At 41.6% G+C, this 22,813-nt stretch overlaps 14 non-coding genes across 14 annotated transcripts; all 14 read left to right on the top strand.

Moving 5' to 3' along the window:
- The first annotated feature begins 2,295 nt into the window (after window positions 1-2,295).
- TRNAP-UGG (transfer RNA proline (anticodon UGG)) lies at window positions 2,296-2,367 on the top strand. The gene has a single exon. It is a non-coding gene; the product is annotated as a tRNA-Pro (tRNA).
- A 272-nt stretch (window positions 2,368-2,639) lies between these two features.
- TRNAV-CAC (transfer RNA valine (anticodon CAC)) lies at window positions 2,640-2,712 on the top strand. The gene has a single exon. It is a non-coding gene; the product is annotated as a tRNA-Val (tRNA).
- A 1,980-nt stretch (window positions 2,713-4,692) lies between these two features.
- TRNAP-UGG (transfer RNA proline (anticodon UGG)) lies at window positions 4,693-4,764 on the top strand. Its single transcript has one exon. It is a non-coding gene; the product is annotated as a tRNA-Pro (tRNA).
- A 2,325-nt stretch (window positions 4,765-7,089) lies between these two features.
- Window positions 7,090-7,161, top strand: TRNAP-UGG (transfer RNA proline (anticodon UGG)). The gene has a single exon. It is a non-coding gene; the product is annotated as a tRNA-Pro (tRNA).
- Window positions 7,162-9,486: 2,325 nt separating this feature from the next.
- On the top strand, window positions 9,487-9,558 carry TRNAP-UGG (transfer RNA proline (anticodon UGG)). Its single transcript has one exon. It is a non-coding gene; the product is annotated as a tRNA-Pro (tRNA).
- Window positions 9,559-9,830: 272 nt separating this feature from the next.
- On the top strand, window positions 9,831-9,903 carry TRNAV-CAC (transfer RNA valine (anticodon CAC)). The gene has a single exon. It is a non-coding gene; the product is annotated as a tRNA-Val (tRNA).
- A 1,980-nt stretch (window positions 9,904-11,883) lies between these two features.
- TRNAP-UGG (transfer RNA proline (anticodon UGG)) lies at window positions 11,884-11,955 on the top strand. Its single transcript has one exon. It is a non-coding gene; the product is annotated as a tRNA-Pro (tRNA).
- Window positions 11,956-14,280: 2,325 nt separating this feature from the next.
- On the top strand, window positions 14,281-14,352 carry TRNAP-UGG (transfer RNA proline (anticodon UGG)). Its single transcript has one exon. It is a non-coding gene; the product is annotated as a tRNA-Pro (tRNA).
- Window positions 14,353-14,624: 272 nt separating this feature from the next.
- TRNAV-CAC (transfer RNA valine (anticodon CAC)) lies at window positions 14,625-14,697 on the top strand. The gene has a single exon. It is a non-coding gene; the product is annotated as a tRNA-Val (tRNA).
- A 1,980-nt stretch (window positions 14,698-16,677) lies between these two features.
- TRNAP-UGG (transfer RNA proline (anticodon UGG)) lies at window positions 16,678-16,749 on the top strand. Its single transcript has one exon. It is a non-coding gene; the product is annotated as a tRNA-Pro (tRNA).
- Window positions 16,750-17,021: 272 nt separating this feature from the next.
- Window positions 17,022-17,094, top strand: TRNAV-CAC (transfer RNA valine (anticodon CAC)). Its single transcript has one exon. It is a non-coding gene; the product is annotated as a tRNA-Val (tRNA).
- Window positions 17,095-19,074: 1,980 nt separating this feature from the next.
- On the top strand, window positions 19,075-19,146 carry TRNAP-UGG (transfer RNA proline (anticodon UGG)). The gene has a single exon. It is a non-coding gene; the product is annotated as a tRNA-Pro (tRNA).
- A 272-nt stretch (window positions 19,147-19,418) lies between these two features.
- TRNAV-CAC (transfer RNA valine (anticodon CAC)) lies at window positions 19,419-19,491 on the top strand. The gene has a single exon. It is a non-coding gene; the product is annotated as a tRNA-Val (tRNA).
- A 1,980-nt stretch (window positions 19,492-21,471) lies between these two features.
- Window positions 21,472-21,543, top strand: TRNAP-UGG (transfer RNA proline (anticodon UGG)). Its single transcript has one exon. It is a non-coding gene; the product is annotated as a tRNA-Pro (tRNA).
- Window positions 21,544-22,813: the final 1,270 nt, after the last annotated feature.

Here is a 22,813-nt window from a genome sequence, read left to right on the forward strand (position 1 = left end):
AAGTTTGCGTTTCAAAACCAACATCAATTTTTTCTTTGCAGTAGTGGATAATTCTTTGCTAGAGTCTCATGCTTCAGCCCTGCCCAGTCTGAGCTAATACCAAACATCTGGTCTTGCATGGCATGTACGAGCGTTCAGCTAGGGATGTCGGGCAGGTTGCATGAAAGAAATCTAAAGCCAGAGGCCCATGGAATAGCCAGTTCGGAGCAGTTTCATTACAGAAAAATCAACTGTAGGTATCTGTTTCTGTAGTGTAGTGGTTATCAAGTTCGCCTCACACGCGAAAGGTCCCCGGTTCGAAACCGGGCAGAAACAGTTGTTATATTGTGTTGGCTACAATGTTGATAGGTGCCGTTTTGCCATGGAATTGTCCAAGCCCTGAAGATTATTTCATGCAATCTCGTTCCAAGAAAGGGAATTCTCTCAAAACACTAAAGTAATCGGCGTGTGGATGTATCTGTTGGTTCTCAGACCTTGCTTTCAAAAGAGCCCTGTAATCGGTTCACTGCTCACCTAGAACAAGCATTAACATGGAGAATTGTTGGCACCAACAGGAATCTTATTTTAGTGGAGTGTTTCTGGCTTTGAGTGCAGAGGCCCTCGGCTCAATTCCAAGATGATCCTTCTCAAGGTGATGATACAAATGCATTCTCACCTTTACGTTTAATGTCAGAATCATTTATTTCCAGTTGGTGGTGTAAGAATGTTTGCAACAGTATGGCGATTTTTCCTAGCCATGCATGAATGAAAGCATATCACTCGCCTTTAGGTGTTTTTCTAATACATTGATATTTGCATCTTCCTTCCTAGCCTGCATGTTTGACTATCTTACAGGCTGCATGTAATAAGTATCACATCAGGGCCCTTCTTCTACTCAATTCACAACTGTTCTATCACGACATAGATAAGAAAGCTGCATCTGCTTTTGTTGTGTAGTGGTAATCAGGTTTACCTGACGTGTGAAAGCCCCATGCTTTGAAAGTACACAGTAACAAAGAAACCGATGACTTTTATAATAAGGTGTCATGTGTGTCTCTTACTTTGCACAAAAAGTGCCAGAGATGACTTCATTTGCAGTCACTTGAAAAGTAGGGATTCTCCAATAAATGGTAAATGGTTGAAACAAATCTGAAGAAATGCATGACATACCTGTGTGTGTGTGTGTATGCATGTATGTATATATAGGGAGAGAGAGAGCGTCAATATAAACAGACTTTATTTCAATCAAGCTGTCTTTTCTATCCTTCAGGAGCAGAATGTTCTGATCATCAGCGCTCCAGAATGTAGTGTTTTCTTGGCAAGCATCACATATTGTGATGTGTTAGCTAAAAGTTCCATATCCTAGAGACTGATATATTCCTCTGTACTTGTACCTTGGGGATTCATCAAAACCTGGCATCATAAGCAGCTTTCTACTGCCACAGACTGGACAGCGAAACAATTTAAAATATCCCAGAAAAAGAAAATAAGCATGCTTAATCAGAGCTTTCTGGACAGGAAGGACATTTGAGCAAGTGAGGAATAAGCACTGCTTTTGTTAATTTGCATAGGCAGAATAGAGACTTCTGGGAAAAGGCCGAAATTACAGTCACAGAAAATGGCTGCATCTATAGAGAACGCTAAGAAGTGTTGGCAGCTTTTCCTCTGACCCTGGCCACTTTTACAAGCAATCCTATGATAGTCAGCAGGACCCACCCTAAAAAGGAAGGGGCATCCACTTGGACCCTTTCCACCTTTTCTAAATCTCGCCTGATCGAGCCTGATTGAGCACTGATTGAGCAGATAAGCACATGTCATTCTCATTTCAGAAAGGTATTGGTTAGCTTGCTGCTAGCAGCTCAGTTATGTTATGATGTTAGAGGCTATGCAAGGAATGCTTTAGTCCAGCGATATGCAGTTTTTATTGCGCCTTGCATTCAGCAGGAAGATCTTTAGCTTGAATCTGTGGCCTAGGTATTCACCTTGGTATTTCTTTTGGCACAAAGTGAAGGAGTATTTAAGAGAAAATGCACAATGTGTTTCTTATGTTGTTATGAACAACTTGTTACTCTTTCTCATTAAGCTTCAGCCACTGAAGAAATATATAAATAAGGGCTGACTTCCTGTAAGACGTGTCCAAAGCTGGGACGGAATAAAAGCAGACACTTGTAAATGATAGTGCTATCGTTTGAGAAAGGGTAAGTTGAGACTGACTTTCATGCGTATTCACAGACCAAGCATCATAAAGATACCAGCATGATCTTCATTGCGGGCTTAGAGCCGGTATTAGCTTTTGAGAGGTAAGAGGATTTTGAGGGCTCGTTGGTCTAGGGGTATGATTCTCGCTTTGGGTGCGAGAGGTCCCGGGTTCAAATCCCGGACGAGCCCTTTTCTTGGTACTCTTTTCAAGTTGTTTTGAAGTTTGCGTTTCAAAACCAACATCAATTTTTTCTTTGCAGTAGTGGATAATTCTTTGCTAGAGTCTCATGCTTCAGCCCTGCCCAGTCTGAGCTAATACCAAACATCTGGTCTTGCATGGCATGTCTGAGCGTTCAGCTAGGGATGTCGGGCAGGTTGCATGAAAGAAATCTAAAGCCAGAGGCCCATGGAATAGCCAGTTCGGAGCAGTTTAATTACAGAAAAATCAACTGTAGGTATCTGTTTCTGTAGTGTAGTGGTTATCACGTTCGCCTCACACGCGAAAGGTCCCCGGTTCGAAACCGGGCAGAAACAGTTGTTATATTGTGTTGGCTACAATGTTGATAGGTGCCGTTTTGCCATGGAATTGTCCAAGCCCTGAAGATTATTTCATGCAATCTCGTTCCAAGAAAGGGAATTCTCTCAAAACACTAAAGTAATCGGCGTGTGGATGTATCTGTTGGTTCTCAGACCTTGCTTTCAAAAGAGCCCTGCAATCGGTTCACTGCTCACCTAGAACAAGCATTAACATGGAGAATTGTTGGCACCAACAGGAATCTTATTTTAGTGGAGTGTTTCTGGCTTTGAGTGCAGAGGCCCTCGGCTCAATTCCAAGATGATCCTTCTCAAGGTGATGATACAAATGCATTGTCACCTTTACGTTTAATGTCAGAATCATTTATTTCCAGTTGGTGGTGTAAGAATGTTTGCAACAGTATGGCGATTTTTCCTAGCCATGCATGAATGAAAGCATATCACTCGCCTTTAGGTGTTTTTCTAATACATTGATATTTGCATCTTCCTTCTTAGCCTGCATGTTTGACTATCTTACAGGCTGCATGTAATAAGTATCACATCAGGGCCCTTCTTCTACTCAATTCACAACTGTTCTATCACGACATAGATAAGAAAGCTGCATCTGCTTTTGTTGTGTAGTGGTAATCAGGTTTACCTGACGTGTGAAAGCCCCATGCTTTGAAAGTACACAGTAACAAAGAAACTGATGACTTTTATAAAAAGGTGTCATGTGTGTCTCTTACTTTGCACAAAAAGTGCCAGAGATGACTTCATTTGCAGTCACTTGAAAAGTAGGGATTCTCCAATAAATGGTAAATGGTTGAAACAAATCTGAAGAAATGCATGACATACCTGTGTGTGTGTGTGTACGCATGTATGTATATATAGGGAGAGAGAGAGCGTCAATATAAACAGACTTTATTTCAATCAAGCTGTCTTTTCTATCCTTCAGGAGCAGAATGTTCTGATCATCAGCGCTCCAGAATGTAGTGTTTTCTTGGCAAGCATCACATATTGTGATGTGTTAGCTAAAAGTTCCATATCCTAGAGACTGATATATTCCTCTGTACTTGTACCTTGGGGATTCATCAAAACCTGGCATCATAAGCAGCTTTCTACTGCCACAGACTGGACAGCGAAACAATTTAAAATATCCCAGAAAAAGAAAATAAGCATGCTTAATCAGAGCTTTCTGGACAGGAAGGACATTTGAGCAAGTGAGGAATAAGCACTGCTTTTGTTAATTTGCATAGGCAGAATAGAGACTTCTGGGAAAAGGCCGAAATTACAGTCACAGAAAATGGCTGCATCTATAGAGAACGCTAAGAAGTGTTGGCAGCTTTTCCTCTGACCCTGGCCACTTTTACAAGCAATCCTATGATAGTCAGCAGGACCCACCCTAAAAAGGAAGGGGCATCCACTTGGACCCTTTCCACCTTTTCTAAATCTCGCCTGATCGAGCCTGATTGAGCACTGATTGAGCAGATAAGCACATGTCATTCTCATTTCAGAAAGGTATTGGTTAGCTTGCTGCTAGCAGCTCAGTTATGTTATGATGTTAGAGGCTATGCAAGGAATGCTTTAGTCCAGCGATATGCAGTTTTTATTGCGCCTTGCGTTCACCAGGAAGATCTTTAGCTTGAATCTGTGGCCTAGGTATTCACCTTGGTATTTCTTTTGGCACAAAGTGAAGGAGTATTTGAGAGAAAATGCACAATGTGTTTCTTATGTTGTTATGAACAACTTGTTACTCTTTCTCATTAAGCTTCAGCCACTGAAGAAATATATAAATAAGGGCTGACTTCCTGTAAGACGTGTCCAAAGCTGGGACGGAATAAAAGGAGACACTTGTAAATGATAGTGCTATCGTTTGAGAAAGGGTAAGTTGAGACTGACTTTCATGCGTATTCACAGACCAAGCATCATAAAGATACCAGCATGATCTTCATTGCGGGCTTAGAGCCGGTATTAGCTTTTGAGAGGTAAGAGGATTTTGAGGGCTCGTTGGTCTAGGGGTATGATTCTCGCTTTGGGTGCGAGAGGTCCCGGGTTCAAATCCCGGACGAGCCCTTTTCTTGGTACTCTTTTCAAGTTGTTTTGAAGTTTGCGTTTCAAAACCAACATCAATTTTTTCTTTGCAGTAGTGGATAATTCTTTGCTAGAGTCTCATGCTTCAGCCCTGCCCAGTCTGAGCTAATACCAAACATCTGGTCTTGCATGGCATGTACGAGCGTTCAGCTAGGGATGTCGGGCAGGTTGCATGAAAGAAATCTAAAGCCAGAGGCCCATGGAATAGCCAGTTCGGAGCAGTTTCATTACAGAAAAATCAACTGTAGGTATCTGTTTCTGTAGTGTAGTGGTTATCAAGTTCGCCTCACACGCGAAAGGTCCCCGGTTCGAAACCGGGCAGAAACAGTTGTTATATTGTGTTGGCTACAATGTTGATAGGTGCCGTTTTGCCATGGAATTGTCCAAGCCCTGAAGATTATTTCATGCAATCTCGTTCCAAGAAAGGGAATTCTCTCAAAACACTAAAGTAATCGGCGTGTGGATGTATCTGTTGGTTCTCAGACCTTGCTTTCAAAAGAGCCCTGTAATCGGTTCACTGCTCACCTAGAACAAGCATTAACATGGAGAATTGTTGGCACCAACAGGAATCTTATTTTAGTGGAGTGTTTCTGGCTTTGAGTGCAGAGGCCCTCGGCTCAATTCCAAGATGATCCTTCTCAAGGTGATGATACAAATGCATTCTCACCTTTACGTTTAATGTCAGAATCATTTATTTCCAGTTGGTGGTGTAAGAATGTTTGCAACAGTATGGCGATTTTTCCTAGCCATGCATGAATGAAAGCATATCACTCGCCTTTAGGTGTTTTTCTAATACATTGATATTTGCATCTTCCTTCCTAGCCTGCATGTTTGACTATCTTACAGGCTGCATGTAATAAGTATCACATCAGGGCCCTTCTTCTACTCAATTCACAACTGTTCTATCACGACATAGATAAGAAAGCTGCATCTGCTTTTGTTGTGTAGTGGTAATCAGGTTTACCTGACGTGTGAAAGCCCCATGCTTTGAAAGTACACAGTAACAAAGAAACCGATGACTTTTATAATAAGGTGTCATGTGTGTCTCTTACTTTGCACAAAAAGTGCCAGAGATGACTTCATTTGCAGTCACTTGAAAAGTAGGGATTCTCCAATAAATGGTAAATGGTTGAAACAAATCTGAAGAAATGCATGACATACCTGTGTGTGTGTGTGTATGCATGTATGTATATATAGGGAGAGAGAGAGCGTCAATATAAACAGACTTTATTTCAATCAAGCTGTCTTTTCTATCCTTCAGGAGCAGAATGTTCTGATCATCAGCGCTCCAGAATGTAGTGTTTTCTTGGCAAGCATCACATATTGTGATGTGTTAGCTAAAAGTTCCATATCCTAGAGACTGATATATTCCTCTGTACTTGTACCTTGGGGATTCATCAAAACCTGGCATCATAAGCAGCTTTCTACTGCCACAGACTGGACAGCGAAACAATTTAAAATATCCCAGAAAAAGAAAATAAGCATGCTTAATCAGAGCTTTCTGGACAGGAAGGACATTTGAGCAAGTGAGGAATAAGCACTGCTTTTGTTAATTTGCATAGGCAGAATAGAGACTTCTGGGAAAAGGCCGAAATTACAGTCACAGAAAATGGCTGCATCTATAGAGAACGCTAAGAAGTGTTGGCAGCTTTTCCTCTGACCCTGGCCACTTTTACAAGCAATCCTATGATAGTCAGCAGGACCCACCCTAAAAAGGAAGGGGCATCCACTTGGACCCTTTCCACCTTTTCTAAATCTCGCCTGATCGAGCCTGATTGAGCACTGATTGAGCAGATAAGCACATGTCATTCTCATTTCAGAAAGGTATTGGTTAGCTTGCTGCTAGCAGCTCAGTTATGTTATGATGTTAGAGGCTATGCAAGGAATGCTTTAGTCCAGCGATATGCAGTTTTTATTGCGCCTTGCATTCAGCAGGAAGATCTTTAGCTTGAATCTGTGGCCTAGGTATTCACCTTGGTATTTCTTTTGGCACAAAGTGAAGGAGTATTTGAGAGAAAATGCACAATGTGTTTCTTATGTTGTTATGAACAACTTGTTACTCTTTCTCATTAAGCTTCAGCCACTGCAGAAATATATAAATAAGGGCTGACTTCCTGTAAGACGTGTCCAAAGCTGGGACGGAATAAAAGGAGACACTTGTAAATGATAGTGCTATCGTTTGAGAAAGGGTAAGTTGAGACTGACTTTCATGCGTATTCACAGACCAAGCATCATAAAGATACCAGCATGATCTTCATTGCGGGCTTAGAGCCGGTATTAGCTTTTGAGAGGTAAGAGAATTTTGAGGGCTCGTTGGTCTAGGGGTATGATTCTCGCTTTGGGTGCGAGAGGTCCCGGGTTCAAATCCCGGACGAGCCCTTTTCTTGGTACTCTTTTCAAGTTGTTTTGAAGTTTGCGTTTCAAAACCAACATCAATTTTTTCTTTGCAGTAGTGGATAATTCTTTGCTAGAGTCTCATGCTTCAGCCCTGCCCAGTCTGAGCTAATACCAAACATCTGGTCTTGCATGGCATGTACGAGCGTTCAGCTAGGGATGTCGGGCAGGTTGCATGAAAGAAATCTAAAGCCAGAGGCCCATGGAATAGCCAGTTCGGAGCAGTTTCATTACAGAAAAATCAACTGTAGGTATCTGTTTCTGTAGTGTAGTGGTTATCAAGTTCGCCTCACACGCGAAAGGTCCCCGGTTCGAAACCGGGCAGAAACAGTTGTTATATTGTGTTGGCTACAATGTTGATAGGTGCCGTTTTGCCATGGAATTGTCCAAGCCCTGAAGATTATTTCATGCAATCTCGTTCCAAGAAAGGGAATTCTCTCAAAACACTAAAGTAATCGGCGTGTGGATGTATCTGTTGGTTCTCAGACCTTGCTTTCAAAAGAGCCCTGTAATCGGTTCACTGCTCACCTAGAACAAGCATTAACATGGAGAATTGTTGGCACCAACAGGAATCTTATTTTAGTGGAGTGTTTCTGGCTTTGAGTGCAGAGGCCCTCGGCTCAATTCCAAGATGATCCTTCTCAAGGTGATGATACAAATGCATTCTCACCTTTACGTTTAATGTCAGAATCATTTATTTCCAGTTGGTGGTGTAAGAATGTTTGCAACAGTATGGCGATTTTTCCTAGCCATGCATGAATGAAAGCATATCACTCGCCTTTAGGTGTTTTTCTAATACATTGATATTTGCATCTTCCTTCCTAGCCTGCATGTTTGACTATCTTACAGGCTGCATGTAATAAGTATCACATCAGGGCCCTTCTTCTACTCAATTCACAACTGTTCTATCACGACATAGATAAGAAAGCTGCATCTGCTTTTGTTGTGTAGTGGTAATCAGGTTTACCTGACGTGTGAAAGCCCCATGCTTTGAAAGTACACAGTAACAAAGAAACCGATGACTTTTATAATAAGGTGTCATGTGTGTCTCTTACTTTGCACAAAAAGTGCCAGAGATGACTTCATTTGCAGTCACTTGAAAAGTAGGGATTCTCCAATAAATGGTAAATGGTTGAAACAAATCTGAAGAAATGCATGACATACCTGTGTGTGTGTGTGTATGCATGTATGTATATATAGGGAGAGAGAGAGTGTCAATATAAACAGACTTTATTTCAATCAAGCTGTCTTTTCTATCCTTCAGGAGCAGAATGTTCTGATCATCAGCGCTCCAGAATGTAGTGTTTTCTTGGCAAGCATCACATATTGTGATGTGTTAGCTAAAAGTTCCATATCCTAGAGACTGATATATTCCTCTGTACTTGTACCTTGGGGATTCATCAAAACCTGGCATCATAAGCAGCTTTCTACTGCCACAGACTGGACAGCGAAACAATTTAAAATATCCCAGAAAAAGAAAATAAGCATGCTTAATCAGAGCTTTCTGGACAGGAAGGACATTTGAGCAAGTGAGGAATAAGCACTGCTTTTGTTAATTTGCATAGGCAGAATAGAGACTTCTGGGAAAAGGCCGAAATTACAGTCACAGAAAATGGCTGCATCTATAGAGAACGCTAAGAAGTGTTGGCAGCTTTTCCTCTGACCCTGGCCACTTTTACAAGCAATCCTATGATAGTCAGCAGGACCCACCCTAAAAAGGAAGGGGCATCCACTTGGACCCTTTCCACCTTTTCTAAATCTCGCCTGATCGAGCCTGATTGAGCACTGATTGAGCAGATAGGCACATGTCATTCTCATTTCAGAAAGGTATTGGTTAGCTTGCTGCTAGCAGCTCAGTTATGTTATGATGTTAGAGGCTATGCAAGGAATGCTTTAGTCCAGCGATATGCAGTTTTTAATGCGCCTTGCATTCAGCAGGAAGATCTTTAGCTTGAATCTGTGGCCTAGGTATTCACCTTGGTATTTCTTTTGGCACAAAGTGAAGGAGTATTTAAGAGAAAATGCACAATGTGTTTCTTATGTTGTTATGAACAACTTGTTACTCTTTCTCATTAAGCTTCAGCCACTGAAGAAATATATAAATAAGGGCTGACTTCCTGTAAGACGTGTCCAAAGCTGGGACGGAATAAAAGGAGACACTTGTAAATGATAGTGCTATCGTTTGAGAAAGGGTAAGTTGAGACTGACTTTCATGCGTATTCACAGACCAAGCATCATAAAGATACCAGCATGATCTTCATTGCGGGCTTAGAGCCGGTATTAGCTTTTGAGAGGTAAGAGGATTTTGAGGGCTCGTTGGTCTAGGGGTATGATTCTCGCTTTGGGTGCGAGAGGTCCCGGGTTCAAATCCCGGACGAGCCCTTTTCTTGGTACTCTTTTCAAGTTGTTTTGAAGTTTGCGTTTCAAAACCAACATCAATTTTTTCTTTGCAGTAGTGGATAATTCTTTGCTAGAGTCTCATGCTTCAGCCCTGCCCAGTCTGAGCTAATACCAAACATCTGGTCTTGCATGGCATGTACGAGCGTTCAGCTAGGGATGTCGGGCAGGTTGCATGAAAGAAATCTAAAGCCAGAGGCCCATGGAATAGCCAGTTCGGAGCAGTTTCATTACAGAAAAATCAACTGTAGGTATCTGTTTCTGTAGTGTAGTGGTTATCACGTTCGCCTCACACGCGAAAGGTCCCCGGTTCGAAACCGGGCAGAAACAGTTGTTATATTGTGTTGGCTACAATGTTGATAGGTGCCGTTTTGCCATGGAATTGTCCAAGCCCTGAAGATTATTTCATGCAATCTCGTTCCAAGAAAGGGAATTCTCTCAAAACACTAAAGTAATCGGCGTGTGGATGTATCTGTTGGTTCTCAGACCTTGCTTTCAAAAGAGCCCTGCAATCGGTTCACTGCTCACCTAGAACAAGCATTAACATGGAGAATTGTTGGCACCAACAGGAATCTTATTTTAGTGGAGTGTTTCTGGCTTTGAGTGCAGAGGCCCTCGGCTCAATTCCAAGATGATCCTTCTCAAGGTGATGATACAAATGCATTGTCACCTTTACGTTTAATGTCAGAATCATTTATTTCCAGTTGGTGGTGTAAGAATGTTTGCAACAGTATGGCGATTTTTCCTAGCCATGCATGAATGAAAGCATATCACTCGCCTTTAGGTGTTTTTCTAATACATTGATATTTGCATCTTCCTTCTTAGCCTGCATGTTTGACTATCTTACAGGCTGCATGTAATAAGTATCACATCAGGGCCCTTCTTCTACTCAATTCACAACTGTTCTATCACGACATAGATAAGAAAGCTGCATCTGCTTTTGTTGTGTAGTGGTAATCAGGTTTACCTGACGTGTGAAAGCCCCATGCTTTGAAAGTACACAGTAACAAAGAAACTGATGACTTTTATAAAAAGGTGTCATGTGTGTCTCTTACTTTGCACAAAAAGTGCCAGAGATGACTTCATTTGCAGTCACTTGAAAAGTAGGGATTCTCCAATAAATGGTAAATGGTTGAAACAAATCTGAAGAAATGCATGACATACCTGTGTGTGTGTGTGTACGCATGTATGTATATATAGGGAGAGAGAGAGCGTCAATATAAACAGACTTTATTTCAATCAAGCTGTCTTTTCTATCCTTCAGGAGCAGAATGTTCTGATCATCAGCGCTCCAGAATGTAGTGTTTTCTTGGCAAGCATCACATATTGTGATGTGTTAGCTAAAAGTTCCATATCCTAGAGACTGATATATTCCTCTGTACTTGTACCTTGGGGATTCATCAAAACCTGGCATCATAAGCAGCTTTCTACTGCCACAGACTGGACAGCGAAACAATTTAAAATATCCCAGAAAAAGAAAATAAGCATGCTTAATCAGAGCTTTCTGGACAGGAAGGACATTTGAGCAAGTGAGGAATAAGCACTGCTTTTGTTAATTTGCATAGGCAGAATAGAGACTTCTGGGAAAAGGCCGAAATTACAGTCACAGAAAATGGCTGCATCTATAGAGAACGCTAAGAAGTGTTGGCAGCTTTTCCTCTGACCCTGGCCACTTTTACAAGCAATCCTATGATAGTCAGCAGGACCCACCCTAAAAAGGAAGGGGCATCCACTTGGACCCTTTCCACCTTTTCTAAATCTCGCCTGATCGAGCCTGATTGAGCACTGATTGAGCAGATAAGCACATGTCATTCTCATTTCAGAAAGGTATTGGTTAGCTTGCTGCTAGCAGCTCAGTTATGTTATGATGTTAGAGGCTATGCAAGGAATGCTTTAGTCCAGCGATATGCAGTTTTTATTGCGCCTTGCGTTCACCAGGAAGATCTTTAGCTTGAATCTGTGGCCTAGGTATTCACCTTGGTATTTCTTTTGGCACAAAGTGAAGGAGTATTTGAGAGAAAATGCACAATGTGTTTCTTATGTTGTTATGAACAACTTGTTACTCTTTCTCATTAAGCTTCAGCCACTGAAGAAATATATAAATAAGGGCTGACTTCCTGTAAGACGTGTCCAAAGCTGGGACGGAATAAAAGGAGACACTTGTAAATGATAGTGCTATCGTTTGAGAAAGGGTAAGTTGAGACTGACTTTCATGCGTATTCACAGACCAAGCATCATAAAGATACCAGCATGATCTTCATTGCGGGCTTAGAGCCGGTATTAGCTTTTGAGAGGTAAGAGGATTTTGAGGGCTCGTTGGTCTAGGGGTATGATTCTCGCTTTGGGTGCGAGAGGTCCCGGGTTCAAATCCCGGACGAGCCCTTTTCTTGGTACTCTTTTCAAGTTGTTTTGAAGTTTGCGTTTCAAAACCAACATCAATTTTTTCTTTGCAGTAGTGGATAATTCTTTGCTAGAGTCTCATGCTTCAGCCCTGCCCAGTCTGAGCTAATACCAAACATCTGGTCTTGCATGGCATGTACGAGCGTTCAGCTAGGGATGTCGGGCAGGTTGCATGAAAGAAATCTAAAGCCAGAGGCCCATGGAATAGCCAGTTCGGAGCAGTTTCATTACAGAAAAATCAACTGTAGGTATCTGTTTCTGTAGTGTAGTGGTTATCAAGTTCGCCTCACACGCGAAAGGTCCCCGGTTCGAAACCGGGCAGAAACAGTTGTTATATTGTGTTGGCTACAATGTTGATAGGTGCCGTTTTGCCATGGAATTGTCCAAGCCCTGAAGATTATTTCATGCAATCTCGTTCCAAGAAAGGGAATTCTCTCAAAACACTAAAGTAATCGGCGTGTGGATGTATCTGTTGGTTCTCAGACCTTGCTTTCAAAAGAGCCCTGTAATCGGTTCACTGCTCACCTAGAACAAGCATTAACATGGAGAATTGTTGGCACCAACAGGAATCTTATTTTAGTGGAGTGTTTCTGGCTTTGAGTGCAGAGGCCCTCGGCTCAATTCCAAGATGATCCTTCTCAAGGTGATGATACAAATGCATTCTCACCTTTACGTTTAATGTCAGAATCATTTATTTCCAGTTGGTGGTGTAAGAATGTTTGCAACAGTATGGCGATTTTTCCTAGCCATGCATGAATGAAAGCATATCACTCGCCTTTAGGTGTTTTTCTAATACATTGATATTTGCATCTTCCTTCCTAGCCTGCATGTTTGACTATCTTACAGGCTGCATGTAATAAGTATCACATCAGGGCCCTTCTTCTACTCAATTCACAACTGTTCTATCACGACATAGATAAGAAAGCTGCATCTGCTTTTGTTGTGTAGTGGTAATCAGGTTTACCTGACGTGTGAAAGCCCCATGCTTTGAAAGTACACAGTAACAAAGAAACCGATGACTTTTATAAAAAGGTGTCATGTGTGTCTCTTACTTTGCACAAAAAGTGCCAGAGATGACTTCATTTGCAGTCACTTGAAAAGTAGGGATTCTCCAATAAATGGTAAATGGTTGAAACAAATCTGAAGAAATGCATGACATACCTGTGTGTGTGTGTGTATGCATGTATGTATATATAGGGAGAGAGAGAGCGTCAATATAAACAGACTTTATTTCAATCAAGCTGTCTTTTCTATCCTTCAGGAGCAGAATGTTCTGATCATCAGCGCTCCAGAATGTAGTGTTTTCTTGGCAAGCATCACATATTGTGATGTGTTAGCTAAAAGTTCCATATCCTAGAGACTGATATATTCCTCTGTACTTGTACCTTGGGGATTCATCAAAACCTGGCATCATAAGCAGCTTTCTACTGCCACAGACTGGACAGCGAAACAATTTAAAATATCCCAGAAAAAGAAAATAAGCATGCTTAATCAGAGCTTTCTGGACAGGAAGGACATTTGAGCAAGTGAGGAATAAGCACTGCTTTTGTTAATTTGCATAGGCAGAATAGAGACTTCTGGGAAAAGGCCGAAATTACAGTCACAGAAAATGGCTGCATCTATAGAGAACGCTAAGAAGTGTTGGCAGCTTTTCCTCTGACCCTGGCCACTTTTACAAGCAATCCTATGATAGTCAGCAGGACCCACCCTAAAAAGGAAGGGGCATCCACTTGGACCCTTTCCACCTTTTCTAAATCTCGCCTGATCGAGCCTGATTGAGCACTGATTGAGCAGATAAGCACATGTCATTCTCATTTCAGAAAGGTATTGGTTAGCTTGCTGCTAGCAGCTCAGTTATGTTATGATGTTAGAGGCTATGCAAGGAATGCTTTAGTCCAGCGATATGCAGTTTTTATTGCGCCTTGCATTCAGCAGGAAGATCTTTAGCTTGAATCTGTGGCCTAGGTATTCACCTTGGTATTTCTTTTGGCACAAAGTGAAGGAGTATTTAAGAGAAAATGCACAATGTGTTTCTTATGTTGTTATGAACAACTTGTTACTCTTTCTCATTAAGCTTCAGCCACTGAAGAAATATATAAATAAGGGCTGACTTCCTGTAAGACGTGTCCAAAGCTGGGACGGAATAAAAGGAGACACTTGTAAATGATAGTGCTATCGTTTGAGAAAGGGTAAGTTGAGACTGACTTTCATGCGTATTCACAGACCAAGCATCATAAAGATACCAGCATGATCTTCATTGCGGGCTTAGAGCCGGTATTAGCTTTTGAGAGGTAAGAGGATTTTGAGGGCTCGTTGGTCTAGGGGTATGATTCTCGCTTTGGGTGCGAGAGGTCCCGGGTTCAAATCCCGGACGAGCCCTTTTCTTGGTACTCTTTTCAAGTTGTTTTGAAGTTTGCGTTTCAAAACCAACATCAATTTTTTCTTTGCAGTAGTGGATAATTCTTTGCTAGAGTCTCATGCTTCAGCCCTGCCCAGTCTGAGCTAATACCAAACATCTGGTCTTGCATGGCATGTACGAGCGTTCAGCTAGGGATGTCGGGCAGGTTGCATGAAAGAAATCTAAAGCCAGAGGCCCATGGAATAGCCAGTTCGGAGCAGTTTAATTACAGAAAAATCAACTGTAGGTATCTGTTTCTGTAGTGTAGTGGTTATCACGTTCGCCTCACACGCGAAAGGTCCCCGGTTCGAAACCGGGCAGAAACAGTTGTTATATTGTGTTGGCTACAATGTTGATAGGTGCCGTTTTGCCATGGAATTGTCCAAGCCCTGAAGATTATTTCATGCAATCTCGTTCCAAGAAAGGGAATTCTCTCAAAACACTAAAGTAATCGGCGTGTGGATGTATCTGTTGGTTCTCAGACCTTGCTTTCAAAAGAGCCCTGCAATCGGTTCACTGCTCACCTAGAACAAGCATTAACATGGAGAATTGTTGGCACCAACAGGAATCTTATTTTAGTGGAGTGTTTCTGGCTTTGAGTGCAGAGGCCCTCGGCTCAATTCCAAGATGATCCTTCTCAAGGTGATGATACAAATGCATTGTCACCTTTACGTTTAATGTCAGAATCATTTATTTCCAGTTGGTGGTGTAAGAATGTTTGCAACAGTATGGCGATTTTTCCTAGCCATGCATGAATGAAAGCATATCACTCGCCTTTAGGTGTTTTTCTAATACATTGATATTTGCATCTTCCTTCTTAGCCTGCATGTTTGACTATCTTACAGGCTGCATGTAATAAGTATCACATCAGGGCCCTTCTTCTACTCAATTCACAACTGTTCTATCACGACATAGATAAGAAAGCTGCATCTGCTTTTGTTGTGTAGTGGTAATCAGGTTTACCTGACGTGTGAAAGCCCCATGCTTTGAAAGTACACAGTAACAAAGAAACTGATGACTTTTATAAAAAGGTGTCATGTGTGTCTCTTACTTTGCACAAAAAGTGCCAGAGATGACTTCATTTGCAGTCACTTGAAAAGTAGGGATTCTCCAATAAATGGTAAATGGTTGAAACAAATCTGAAGAAATGCATGACATACCTGTGTGTGTGTGTGTACGCATGTATGTATATATAGGGAGAGAGAGAGCGTCAATATAAACAGACTTTATTTCAATCAAGCTGTCTTTTCTATCCTTCAGGAGCAGAATGTTCTGATCATCAGCGCTCCAGAATGTAGTGTTTTCTTGGCAAGCATCACATATTGTGATGTGTTAGCTAAAAGTTCCATATCCTAGAGACTGATATATTCCTCTGTACTTGTACCTTGGGGATTCATCAAAACCTGGCATCATAAGCAGCTTTCTACTGCCACAGACTGGACAGCGAAACAATTTAAAATATCCCAGAAAAAGAAAATAAGCATGCTTAATCAGAGCTTTCTGGACAGGAAGGACATTTGAGCAAGTGAGGAATAAGCACTGCTTTTGTTAATTTGCATAGGCAGAATAGAGACTTCTGGGAAAAGGCCGAAATTACAGTCACAGAAAATGGCTGCATCTATAGAGAACGCTAAGAAGTGTTGGCAGCTTTTCCTCTGACCCTGGCCACTTTTACAAGCAATCCTATGATAGTCAGCAGGACCCACCCTAAAAAGGAAGGGGCATCCACTTGGACCCTTTCCACCTTTTCTAAATCTCGCCTGATCGAGCCTGATTGAGCACTGATTGAGCAGATAAGCACATGTCATTCTCATTTCAGAAAGGTATTGGTTAGCTTGCTGCTAGCAGCTCAGTTATGTTATGATGTTAGAGGCTATGCAAGGAATGCTTTAGTCCAGCGATATGCAGTTTTTAATGCGCCTTGCATTCAGCAGGAAGATCTTTAGCTTGAATCTGTGGCCTAGGTATTCACCTTGGTATTTCTTTTGGCACAAAGTGAAGGAGTATTTGAGAGAAAATGCACAATGTGTTTCTTATGTTGTTATGAACAACTTGTTACTCTTTCTCATTAAGCTTCAGCCACTGAAGAAATATATAAATAAGGGCTGACTTCCTGTAAGACGTGTCCAAAGCTGGGACGGAATAAAAGGAGACACTTGTAAATGATAGTGCTATCGTTTGAGAAAGGGTAAGTTGAGACTGACTTTCATGCGTATTCACAGACCAAGCATCATAAAGATACCAGCATGATCTTCATTGCGGGCTTAGAGCCGGTATTAGCTTTTGAGAGGTAAGAGGATTTTGAGGGCTCGTTGGTCTAGGGGTATGATTCTCGCTTTGGGTGCGAGAGGTCCCGGGTTCAAATCCCGGACGAGCCCTTTTCTTGGTACTCTTTTCAAGTTGTTTTGAAGTTTGCGTTTCAAAACCAACATCAATTTTTTCTTTGCAGTAGTGGATAATTCTTTGCTAGAGTCTCATGCTTCAGCCCTGCCCAGTCTGAGCTAATACCAAACATCTGGTCTTGCATGGCATGTACGAGCGTTCAGCTAGGGATGTCGGGCAGGTTGCATGAAAGAAATCTAAAGCCAGAGGCCCATGGAATAGCCAGTTCGGAGCAGTTTCATTACAGAAAAATCAACTGTAGGTATCTGTTTCTGTAGTGTAGTGGTTATCACGTTCGCCTCACACGCGAAAGGTCCCCGGTTCGAAACCGGGCAGAAACAGTTGTTATATTGTGTTGGCTACAATGTTGATAGGTGCCGTTTTGCCATGGAATTGTCCAAGCCCTGAAGATTATTTCATGCAATCTCGTTCCAAGAAAGGGAATTCTCTCAAAACACTAAAGTAATCGGCGTGTGGATGTATCTGTTGGTTCTCAGACCTTGCTTTCAAAAGAGCCCTGCAATCGGTTCACTGCTCACCTAGAACAAGCATTAACATGGAGAATTGTTGGCACCAACAGGAATCTTATTTTAGTGGAGTGTTTCTGGCTTTGAGTGCAGAGGCCCTCGGCTCAATTCCAAGATGATCCTTCTCAGGGTGATGATACAAATGCATTGTCACCTTTACGTTTAATGTCAGAATCATTTATTTCCAGTTGGTGGTGTAAGAATGTTTGCAACAGTATGGCGATTTTTCCTAGCCATGCATGAATGAAAGCATATCACTCGCCTTTAGGTGTTTTTCTAATACATTGATATTTGCATCTTCCTTCCTAGCCTGCATGTTTGACTATCTTACAGGCTGCATGTAATAAGTATCACATCAGGGCCCTTCTTCTACTCAATTCACAACTGTTCTATCACGACATAGATAAGAAAGCTGCATCTGCTTTTGTTGTGTAGTGGTAATCAGGTTTACCTGACGTGTGAAAGCCCCATGCTTTGAAAGTACACAGTAACAAAGAAACCGATGACTTTTATAAAAAGGTGTCATGTGTGTCTCTTACTTTGCACAAAAAGTGCCAGAGATGACTTCATTTGCAGTCACTTGAAAAGTAGGGATTCTCCAATAAATGGTAAATGGTTGAAACAAATCTGAAGAAATGCATGACATACCTGTGTGTGTGTGTGTATGCATGTATGTATATATAGGGAGAGAGAGAGCGTCAATATAAACAGACTTTATTTCAATCAAGCTGTCTTTTCTATCCTTCAGGAGCAGAATGTTCTGATCATCAGCGCTCCAGAATGTAGTGTTTTCTTGGCAAGCATCACATATTGTGATGTGTTAGCTAAAAGTTCCATATCCTAGAGACTGATATATTCCTCTGTACTTGTACCTTGGGGATTCATCAAAACCTGGCATCATAAGCAGCTTTCTACTGCCACAGACTGGACAGCGAAACAATTTAAAATATCCCAGAAAAAGAAAATAAGCATGCTTAATCAGAGCTTTCTGGACAGGAAGGACATTTGAGCAAGTGAGGAATAAGCACTGCTTTTGTTAATTTGCATAGGCAGAATAGAGACTTCTGGGAAAAGGCCGAAATTACAGTCACAGAAAATGGCTGCATCTATAGAGAACGCTAAGAAGTGTTGGCAGCTTTTCCTCTGACCCTGGCCACTTTTACAAGCAATCCTATGATAGTCAGCAGGACCCACCCTAAAAAGGAAGGGGCATCCACTTGGACCCTTTCCACCTTTTCTAAATCTCGCCTGATCGAGCCTGATTGAGCACTGATTGAGCAGATAAGCACATGTCATTCTCATTTCAGAAAGGTATTGGTTAGCTTGCTGCTAGCAGCTCAGTTATGTTATGATGTTAGAGGCTATGCAAGGAATGCTTTAGTCCAGCGATATGCAGTTTTTATTGCGCCTTGCATTCAGCAGGAAGATCTTTAGCTTGAATCTGTGGCCTAGGTATTCACCTTGGTATTTCTTTTGGCACAAAGTGAAGGAGTATTTAAGAGAAAATGCACAATGTGTTTCTTATGTTGTTATGAACAACTTGTTACTCTTTCTCATTAAGCTTCAGCCACTGAAGAAATATATAAATAAGGGCTGACTTCCTGTAAGACGTGTCCAAAGCTGGGACGGAATAAAAGGAGACACTTGTAAATGATAGTGCTATCGTTTGAGAAAGGGTAAGTTGAGACTGACTTTCATGCGTATTCACAGACCAAGCATCATAAAGATACCAGCATGATCTTCATTGCGGGCTTAGAGCCGGTATTAGCTTTTGAGAGGTAAGAGGATTTTGAGGGCTCGTTGGTCTAGGGGTATGATTCTCGCTTTGGGTGCGAGAGGTCCCGGGTTCAAATCCCGGACGAGCCCTTTTCTTGGTACTCTTTTCAAGTTGTTTTGAAGTTTGCGTTTCAAAACCAACATCAATTTTTTCTTTGCAGTAGTGGATAATTCTTTGCTAGAGTCTCATGCTTCAGCCCTGCCCAGTCTGAGCTAATACCAAACATCTGGTCTTGCATGGCATGTACGAGCGTTCAGCTAGGGATGTCGGGCAGGTTGCATGAAAGAAATCTAAAGCCAGAGGCCCATGGAATAGCCAGTTCGGAGCAGTTTAATTACAGAAAAATCAACTGTAGGTATCTGTTTCTGTAGTGTAGTGGTTATCACGTTCGCCTCACACGCGAAAGGTCCCCGGTTCGAAACCGGGCAGAAACAGTTGTTATATTGTGTTGGCTACAATGTTGATAGGTGCCGTTTTGCCATGGAATTGTCCAAGCCCTGAAGATTATTTCATGCAATCTCGTTCCAAGAAAGGGAATTCTCTCAAAACACTAAAGTAATCGGCGTGTGGATGTATCTGTTGGTTCTCAGACCTTGCTTTCAAAAGAGCCCTGCAATCGGTTCACTGCTCACCTAGAACAAGCATTAACATGGAGAATTGTTGGCACCAACAGGAATCTTATTTTAGTGGAGTGTTTCTGGCTTTGAGTGCAGAGGCCCTCGGCTCAATTCCAAGATGATCCTTCTCAAGGTGATGATACAAATGCATTGTCACCTTTACGTTTAATGTCAGAATCATTTATTTCCAGTTGGTGGTGTAAGAATGTTTGCAACAGTATGGCGATTTTTCCTAGCCATGCATGAATGAAAGCATATCACTCGCCTTTAGGTGTTTTTCTAATACATTGATATTTGCATCTTCCTTCTTAGCCTGCATGTTTGACTATCTTACAGGCTGCATGTAATAAGTATCACATCAGGGCCCTTCTTCTACTCAATTCACAACTGTTCTATCACGACATAGATAAGAAAGCTGCATCTGCTTTTGTTGTGTAGTGGTAATCAGGTTTACCTGACGTGTGAAAGCCCCATGCTTTGAAAGTACACAGTAACAAAGAAACTGATGACTTTTATAAAAAGGTGTCATGTGTGTCTCTTACTTTGCACAAAAAGTGCCAGAGATGACTTCATTTGCAGTCACTTGAAAAGTAGGGATTCTCCAATAAATGGTAAATGGTTGAAACAAATCTGAAGAAATGCATGACATACCTGTGTGTGTGTGTGTACGCATGTATGTATATATAGGGAGAGAGAGAGCGTCAATATAAACAGACTTTATTTCAATCAAGCTGTCTTTTCTATCCTTCAGGAGCAGAATGTTCTGATCATCAGCGCTCCAGAATGTAGTGTTTTCTTGGCAAGCATCACATATTGTGATGTGTTAGCTAAAAGTTCCATATCCTAGAGACTGATATATTCCTCTGTACTTGTACCTTGGGGATTCATCAAAACCTGGCATCATAAGCAGCTTTCTACTGCCACAGACTGGACAGCGAAACAATTTAAAATATCCCAGAAAAAGAAAATAAGCATGCTTAATCAGAGCTTTCTGGACAGGAAGGACATTTGAGCAAGTGAGGAATAAGCACTGCTTTTGTTAATTTGCATAGGCAGAATAGAGACTTCTGGGAAAAGGCCGAAATTACAGTCACAGAAAATGGCTGCATCTATAGAGAACGCTAAGAAGTGTTGGCAGCTTTTCCTCTGACCCTGGCCACTTTTACAAGCAATCCTATGATAGTCAGCAGGACCCACCCTAAAAAGGAAGGGGCATCCACTTGGACCCTTTCCACCTTTTCTAAATCTCGCCTGATCGAGCCTGATTGAGCACTGATTGAGCAGATAAGCACATGTCATTCTCATTTCAGAAAGGTATTGGTTAGCTTGCTGCTAGCAGCTCAGTTATGTTATGATGTTAGAGGCTATGCAAGGAATGCTTTAGTCCAGCGATATGCAGTTTTTATTGCGCCTTGCATTCAGCAGGAAGATCTTTAGCTTGAATCTGTGGCCTAGGTATTCACCTTGGTATTTCTTTTGGCACAAAGTGAAGGAGTATTTAAGAGAAAATGCACAATGTGTTTCTTATGTTGTTATGAACAACTTGTTACTCTTTCTCATTAAGCTTCAGCCACTGAAGAAATATATAAATAAGGGCTGACTTCCTGTAAGACGTGTCCAAAGCTGGGACGGAATAAAAGGAGACACTTGTAAATGATAGTGCTATCGTTTGAGAAAGGGTAAGTTGAGACTGACTTTCATGCGTATTCACAGACCAAGCATCATAAAGATACCAGCATGATCTTCATTGCGGGCTTAGAGCCGGTATTAGCTTTTGAGAGGTAAGAGGATTTTGAGGGCTCGTTGGTCTAGGGGTATGATTCTCGCTTTGGGTGCGAGAGGTCCCGGGTTCAAATCCCGGACGAGCCCTTTTCTTGGTACTCTTTTCAAGTTGTTTTGAAGTTTGCGTTTCAAAACCAACATCAATTTTTTCTTTGCAGTAGTGGATAATTCTTTGCTAGAGTCTCATGCTTCAGCCCTGCCCAGTCTGAGCTAATACCAAACATCTGGTCTTGCATGGCATGTACGAGCGTTCAGCTAGGGATGTCGGGCAGGTTGCATGAAAGAAATCTAAAGCCAGAGGCCCATGGAATAGCCAGTTCGGAGCAGTTTAATTACAGAAAAATCAACTGTAGGTATCTGTTTCTGTAGTGTAGTGGTTATCACGTTCGCCTCACACGCGAAAGGTCCCCTGTTCGAAACCGGGCAGAAACAGTTGTTATATTGTGTTGGCTACAATGTTGATAGGTGCCGTTTTGCCATGGAATTGTCCAAGCCCTGAAGATTATTTCATGCAATCTCGTTCCAAGAAAGGGAATTCTCTCAAAACACTAAAGTAATCGGCGTGTGGATGTATCTGTTGGTTCTCAGACCTTGCTTTCAAAAGAGCCCTGCAATCGGTTCACTGCTCACCTAGAACAAGCATTAACATGGAGAATTGTTGGCACCAACAGGAATCTTATTTTAGTGGAGTGTTTCTGGCTTTGAGTGCAGAGGCCCTCGGCTCAATTCCAAGATGATCCTTCTCAAGGTGATGATACAAATGCATTGTCACCTTTACGTTTAATGTCAGAATCATTTATTTCCAGTTGGTGGTGTAAGAATGTTTGCAACAGTATGGCGATTTTTCCTAGCCATGCATGAATGAAAGCATATCACTCGCCTTTAGGTGTTTTTCTAATACATTGATATTTGCATCTTCCTTCTTAGCCTGCATGTTTGACTATCTTACAGGCTGCATGTAATAAGTATCACATCAGGGCCCTTCTTCTACTCAATTCACAACTGTTCTATCACGACATAGATAAGAAAGCTGCATCTGCTTTTGTTGTGTAGTGGTAATCAGGTTTACCTGACGTGTGAAAGCCCCATGCTTTGAAAGTACACAGTAACAAAGAAACTGATGACTTTTATAAAAAGGTGTCATGTGTGTCTCTTACTTTGCACAAAAAGTGCCAGAGATGACTTCATTTGCAGTCACTTGAAAAGTAGGGATTCTCCAATAAATGGTAAATGGTTGAAACAAATCTGAAGAAATGCATGACATACCTGTGTGTGTGTGTGTACGCATGTATGTATATATAGGGAGAGAGAGAGCGTCAATATAAACAGACTTTATTTCAATCAAGCTGTCTTTTCT

Source organism: Triturus cristatus, chromosome 8 (genome assembly GCF_964204655.1).
Source record: "Triturus cristatus chromosome 8, aTriCri1.1, whole genome shotgun sequence".
NCBI classification, from domain to species: domain Eukaryota; kingdom Metazoa; phylum Chordata; class Amphibia; order Caudata; family Salamandridae; genus Triturus; species Triturus cristatus.